We start from the raw sequence: 7,600 nt of genomic DNA, 5'->3' as shown, positions 1-7,600 counted from the left end.
AGATGCCAGAAAGTCCATACCATAGGCGTAGAACTCCTTTATTTCTAGAGTTAGATTTATTCTAGACCCACCTGTAGTGGGTTGAATGGTAGTCCCAAAAAAGATATATGTCTATGTCCTGACCGTTAGAACCTATGAATGTGACCTTGTTTGGAAAATGGTTTTTGCAGATGTAATTAAATTTAAGATCCTGAGATGAGATTATCCTGGAATATCTGGGTGAGCCCTAAATTCAATGGCAAGTGTTCTTATAAGAAATAGAAGAGAAGACACAGAAACAGAGGATGGCAAGAGAAGAAGACAGAGAATGGATGATGCATGCATAAACTAAGGGACACCTGGAGGCACAGGAAGCCAGACAAGGCAGGGAGGACTCATCCCCAGAATCTTCCAAGGGAGTGCAGCCTGCCACGGACTTGATTTCAGATTTCTGGTCTCCAGAATGGTGAGAGAATGAATTTCTGTTGTTTTCAGGCACAAAGTTTGTTGTAATCTGTTAAAGCAGCTCTAGAAAACTAATATACCACTCTAACTGCAGACAACAAACATCAAGAGGGTCAAGCTGACCCTCTAGTAAATATGCCACCTGAAACTCAACAATCTTTAAAAGAAGACAATAATATCCAGACTTTCAACCTTTGTGATAGTCACCATTTACATCATACAATAAAAAATCATTAGGCATGCAAAGGAGCAAGAAAATGTTAATCATAACCAAAAGCACAAGAAGAAGGAAGAGGAGGAGAGAGGAAGTGGGAGGGGGGGGAGAAGGGGGGGGAGAGGAAGAGAGAGTGAGGGAGAGGGAGAGAGAAGGAGACAAAGGAAAGGAAGGGATGGGGGAGGAAGGAAGGAAGAGAAAAAAAGAGGGAGGGCAGGAGGGAGATCTAGAGATGAAAGCTAAAACTTCAAAACAGCGATTTTAAATATTGAAGGAATTAAAGAAAAAGATACACAGTTATTGAACACAGAATCTCAGTAGAGAAAGGAACGTAGTAACAGAGAACACAACAGGAATTCTATAACTAAAAAACAACAGTATCTGTAATGAAGTTTATAAATTTCTGAACCTTACATACATTATTAGCTCATTGAAGAAGCATCATGACACATTGAAAATATTGTTAAGGCTTGGCATTTAAATTCTAGTTTCACAAATTACTAGCCATGGAATTTTGTGGACGTTACCATAGTAGATAAGCTATGTTTTCTCTGCCCTGAACAGTATCCCACATTCTCGCTCCTTTATCTTGGCTTTGCCTCTTGTCCACACCATAAATGAGGGTTCAAGATGAAAGCAGCCATCTTCTCAGAAATCCCACAGTCCATGCCACAGCTCTGGAGACCAGTGGCACCTGACCCATGCTGAGGCAATTAGTGACCTTCCCTTGGAATTTTCAAATAGAATAAGAGAAAAGAGTCAAGTTTCTCTCAATCAGAGATTCCTGTTTGTCTAACTAAGTGACGCTCTCCTCTCAGGGTACCTAACTGGCCCTACTCCAGCTCTTCAACAGGCATTATTTTAGTTGACCTTCTAGTTTATCAAAAACACAAAGTTCCGGAGTTCGAAGAGACCTTGGTGTAAATGATTTTATGTTCTCTCTTTCTTGCAGTTGGGGATAGTGAAGCCCTCTAAGAACAAGTGGTTCTCTTCAATTGTCTCCTACTGTTCTTCTACCAGACACATTATATTCCTACTTATTTCCCTAAATGTCCATGCTCCGTCATGACTCTATGCCCTTGCATATGCTAAACCCTCCACCTAGAACTCCTTTCCTTCTCTTTTCCTCTAATCAAAATTCTATCTACTCCTTTCACACTCAGTCTAGAGGTCATGTCCTCTGTGAAAACTTTCCTGGCCCTTCCAAGGCAGAATGATTCTCTTCTTCATCTCTCAAATCTGCAGAATCTTGTAAACCTCTTGCAGAGCATATATCATCATATGACTCGCATGAAAGCTCATTCTGTTGATGTCTAGCTTCTCGGAGTGTGGGCCTTGCAGGGGAGGGGCAAGAATTGTGTCTTTATTCATCTTTAAACCCTCACTGATCCTCCCCAGTGAAGCTTTGTGTATACAATGATTAATCAATATTTATTGAATTCCATCAGATTTTACATTAGTCAAGACTAACAAACCCCAAAGAATTTTTTCTATGCACATAGTTGAATGATAAAGAAAGGTTAAAAGAACTGGGATTGCTTTTCTAGATAGACAAAAGTCAGTACAGTGCTGCCTTTGAGTGTAGCTGGCACATAGTAGGTAGACAATTAACACTTGTTAAATTGAATGGCATGATGGGGACCAGAGAGGAGTAATCAGAAGAATTATGGCTGCCCTGCCTCTCTGTTCCATCCGCGCCCTCTCATTTGACCTTTGTACTCCAGTCAAAGCCAGCCTTTCAGAGGTGCCCCCTCCAGCCCCTCTGCCCTTCCCCCTACTCCAGCCCCGATATAACACTTTGTACCATTATGAGAAGGCTCCCCTTTAATTTCACTCTTTACACAACTCTCAGGGTACACGTTGGGGCTTCAGATTGTAAGACTTAATGACAAGCTTCATGGAGGTACAGGGAGAGTCACTTTCTGCCCAATTCTATTCATCACGGCCAAGGTTGGGGGAGAAAGTTTTCATTTTTGTGAGTCACTGTTTATCTGTCTATAAATTTAGTAATGAAATGCTTATGCCACAGGGATGTGAAGAAATTTCGTTTTTGCTTATAAAATCCTCGGGGCATGTTTGGACACAAAGTACAATAACATTATAAAATATTGCCCTGCTACTGCTCTCTGGAACTCATTTCTGCATTATGAGAAGCAAAGAAGGCGATTTATGGGAAAGATAAGGAGACAGTTTTGCTCATGTATTTAAATAAGGTTTTTCTTTAAAAAGCAACTGTTTGCTAGTGTCCTGTCTTTCAGGACTGAGGAAGAATATTTGCCAGCAGCTCTAGAAATTTTCCATTTATTGGTGGTCAGGGCAATACTTCAGTAGGAGTAAAACAGCAACAATGTATTAAGCATCATTTTTTACCCTCATTACCTTAAATCCTCACAACATCTTTGCAGAGTAAGTGTTATTAGTAGTTTATAGATAAGGAAAGTGAGGCTCAGAGAGGTTGAGCAAATTTCCTCAAACCACACGGCAAGTAGTGGCAGAACTGGGCTTCACAACAAGATCCTTATGACTCCAAAAGCATTTGCTTTCTCCACTGCTGGTTTATATGAGACCAGGTAACACAGATTACTAATCTAAGATTCACAATCTGACTTCCCATTCATATCCTCAGAAACATCTGGCAACTCCTCATTGTCTTTAGGTTTAAAAAGTTCAAAATTAAATACAAATGGGAGAGTCGTCGAGCAGGTCCGCGCCCCGCTAGTACTTTAGCTGGTGCTTCGTCTGATACGCCGGGTAGCGAGCCGTTCCTGCCGCCGTCTTCCTTAGCTCCTCTTCTTGCTCAATTCGCCGGGAGCGTGAAAGGAGAAGGCCAGAGGACTCCAAACCTCAGCCCATCGCAAGTGCCACTACCGCCATGGGCCTCACCATCTCCTCCCTCTTCTCCCGCCTCTTCAGCAAGAAGCAGATGCGCATTTTGATGGTTGGATTGGATGCTGCTGGCAAGACGACCATTCTGTATAAACTGAAGTTAGGAGAGATAGTCACCACCATTCCTACCATTGGTTTTAATGTGGAAACAGTAGAATATAAGAACATTTGTTTTACAGCATGGGATGTTGGTGGTCAAGACAAAATAAGGCCTCTCTGGAGGCATTACTTCCAAAATACACAGGGTCTTATTTTTGTGGTAGATAGCAACGATCGTGAAAGAATTCAAGAAGGAGCTGACGTGCTGCAGAACATGCTCAAGGAAGATGAGTTGCAAGATGCAGTGTTGCTGCTTTTTGCAAACAAGCAGGATTTGCCAAATGCTATGGCCATCAGTGAAATGACAGATAAATTAGGTCTTCAGTCTCTTCGTAACAGAACATGGTATGTTCAAGCCACTTGTGCTACACAAGGAACTGGTCTGTATGAGGGACTTGACTGGCTGTCAAATGAGCTTTCAAAACGTTAAAGGAAACTGGACATCTAACGAAGGACATGTTGGATAGAATTGGTCTAGACTTGTTACAACAAAATTAGTTTGCATCTTGGTTATTAAACAGTATCTGGGAGTGGTTTGGGTAGAATATTATAGCCTTTAAACTTATTTTGTTGCCAATTATTGTTTACCAAGCATAATGTTGCAATTTAGCAATATGTTTGGTTTTAAAGAAATTCTCCTTAACTTGGGAAAAAAGTGTCCTCTTTTAATTTTACTTCCCTTAAGCCTAAATGCCTGAACATAGCTATTGTGATACCTTTAAATAAATCCGTTTTGAATGTTTTTTGAGCCCTCAACAAATAATGTTTTAAAGTTATCCTCTTGCTACTTTACTGATAATCTTTATCATTCCTGGGACAGTCTGCTGATTTAAAAAGATGTAGCATTCCATTTGTATTTATTTTTCTCCCTTGCCAAAAAGATTTTCTAATACTGCTTGTACCAGCCAGGGAAATGCTCCAAAACACTATTCAGATCTCTTGCACTGAGGAACTTATTTTTCCCTCATTGTTGACTCTTGGCTTCATCAGCCAAGATTACCTTGGTGTGGTTTGGATTCGATAGCTAATTAGTTCTGTGCTGGTTGCAAAGAGTTCGTATTGAGATAATTGTTTTTAATATCCAGCAGATTGTCTTTCTTTATATTGTATCTTTTTTATGTTGCATGTTGCTTTTGGTATCAGCCTGACTCTTTGCCCAGTATATGATAGTTCTGCTGATGTTTTATTGTTTATTGGTGAACATATATCTTCATTCAGAGTTTTTGGAAAACTCATCAAACTCAAATGGATAAGTTTTCTTCATCACCCATTTGGAATTATTCCTAATAAAATGATAAAATATGTAAAAAAATAAATAAATCAATAAATAAATACAAATGGGAAAGGATGCTCCCAGCACATGGTGTCTGTGTGTCGGAAGCCACTCCAGGCCTAGGCATATGTGCTTCGGAGGGGAAAGGTAGGCCTGTGATTTTAACGCAAAGGAACAACCCTAGGTGCTAAGTGCAGGTCTCACTTATTGATACATAAAACCCTAAAGGTAATGGGACCACACTCCCCTTGTCCCTCTCAAAACACTGCTAAATAAGATTAAAGACACAAAGAGGCTGGGAACCTACAAGGGAAGGTGATATAAAATACTTGAAATAATTGGGAGGCTGAAAGCAGATGGAGGAGTGGTGACTGCCTTAGCCGAGTTGAAGGGAGCCAGTAACGCTGCAGAAAAGGATGCTAAGTAGAGGCGAGGTTTGGGAGAACGGGTGCTGGAGTAGGCAAAGGTGAGGCTCACAGGTGCAAACACAGAGCCCTGCTGAATGACTCCTGGTCAGGCCCCACGTACCTCCTCTCACCTCTGAGCATCCAGGCAAAAACCACCGCATCCCACATAACCCCCACGAGGAGGATGGAAATTTCTCTTTTGAACCAGTTAAACTATGGAGACCATATTTGCAGACAACACAGAGATAAGGCCAGGATGAAGCACAAGGCCTGAAAATAGAAGCAACAAGAGACAGCCACCACCCAGCTCGCTAGTCCTGCCCTGTTCCTAAAATGCCAGCAGCCTGGCATATGCAACACCCCCAAGCAAAGAGATCACTGTGCGCAGGAAACTGAGTGTCCCCAGAGAAAAGGCTTCCAAGTACTGACTCTGGGGGATATCCCAACAAAAGCGGCACTTAATGCCAAACCACCTTACATGTAGAGAGAGGTATGCCCACTCAGAGGTCCAGATTGGATATTTAATCCTTAATTCTTAATATTTTATTCTTAAAAGTCAACAGGCGGGGGTAAAAATCATTAAATATATGAAAATGACCTCTAACATGAAAGATAGAAACCGATATAAGATAGGAGAAATTAGGAAAACATAGAAGGAATTAAAAATATTTTAATATGATAATATCTTCAGAAAGATAAGAGAAGATAAATCCTATGGACAAGAACAAGATGCCATATCCTAACTAGGACCCCTGCCTCCTGCTCTTCCTAGATCAGCTCTGTTCAAGACCTCCCTCTGAGTATGGGGACCTTGGCGTTTCTCCATGGCTTACTATTCCTTCAAAGTGAAGTCTTTGCGCTTTAGCCAATAGACTAGATCAGAGGTCAGCAGACTGCGGCTCACAAGCCCCATGCGGCTCTTTGGGTACATTCTGTCTCAAAAGTTTGCCGATCCCTGGAAGAGCTAATCCTGTCCCTTGAAGTTTTGCAAGACCTATTAAATGACATCACCATTATGTGAATCATATCCTTTAAAATTTTTATAAATGAAACTATGATAGTTTTATTTTCATTTTCAATTTTACTTCAGAGCCACATGTCTGTGCCCAAAGAGCTGCATGGGGCTCACGAGCCACAGTTTGCCGACCCCTGGCGGCTCTTCCACCTCAAAAGTTTGCCGACCCCTGGACTAGATCATCAGAAAGTGAAATAAGAAAAATTTTCCAGTCAGCAATCAGACAAATGGATATAGTAAGGGGATATGTTTTCTGCAGACCTTGGACTTAACTGGGAAATAAGTGAGCTGAAGTAAAATTTGGAAGTCCCTATAAGTAAACCCTTTACAGGGAGAGTGCATCTCTAGGGACAGTGAATGGAACACTGGATTAGAAGTCAGACCTCCGTTCTATGTCTAGGCCTCCACTAAGGCTGTCTCACTCCCTGCACTTTTCTCCATGCTCCCTAGCCCAATCCCATTCCCCACCCCCAGGGGAGTTGACTTGATCACCAACTTGGTCAGTTTCCATTCCAAACACGGATTAGTCATGGACACTGTGTAAAAGGTCATGTGCATGGATATGCATTTTTCCTGCCTGCATCCAAGCAACTGGTTGAGTGAGAGACCCAGGCTGTGAGATGAGCCATGGTGGGGGGAAGACTTGAAGAACAAACTAATCATGGATGAGTGGAATGTCTATCATATTAGGGATATGCCATCTCTTGGGGCTTAAGATGGTGAAGAAACTTCATGAGATGATTGTAAATTACAGTATAAGAGTGGAATCAAAAAGCCCTAAGTCTAGACTGTTCTGATTCAAAGAATCAGTTTTGTCAGAGACAGAGGTAAAACTATAGTGAGAGGCTATGAAGGCTTCAGGTTTAGCACATTTGCAGAAAACCAGTGGTTGGAAATGGAAGAAATAGATGTGGTTTTGAAAAGAGAGTTTGGTCCTGTAATCAAAAGAGTCAACAGAAGGAAAAGGAAAGATGAGATGTTCTCATCCAGGAAACACTATCAGGCCTACACATGATAAGGAAAAAATAAGGACAACGTTGACAGCAGGTCAAACATCTTAAACACACATGGACCAGCCTGAAAAAAGTGGGGTACCAAGAGAGAAATGGGGGGTTAGAAATATACTCCACCACTGCAAAAATAGAGGTGATGGAAAGGAAAGCTTCTGGTGACATTAAAGTTGAATAAGATAAACCAAGCCTGTACAACTGAAAAGCTGAGATAAGGAAAGGTTTGGGAGAAAGGTATATCACAAGGATAAA

General features: G+C 41.4%; 1 pseudogene; it reads left to right on the top strand.

Moving 5' to 3' along the window:
* The first annotated feature begins 3,515 nt into the window (after window positions 1-3,515).
* On the top strand, window positions 3,516-4,935 carry LOC109392131 (ADP-ribosylation factor 4 pseudogene; annotated as a pseudogene).
* Window positions 4,936-7,600: the final 2,665 nt, after the last annotated feature.

The sequence above is a fragment of the Hipposideros armiger genome, unplaced genomic scaffold (assembly GCF_001890085.2).
Source record: "Hipposideros armiger isolate ML-2016 unplaced genomic scaffold, ASM189008v1 scaffold_0, whole genome shotgun sequence".
NCBI classification, from domain to species: Eukaryota; Metazoa; Chordata; class Mammalia; order Chiroptera; family Hipposideridae; genus Hipposideros; species Hipposideros armiger.
This window is presented reverse-complemented; position numbering and strand designations above follow the sequence as displayed.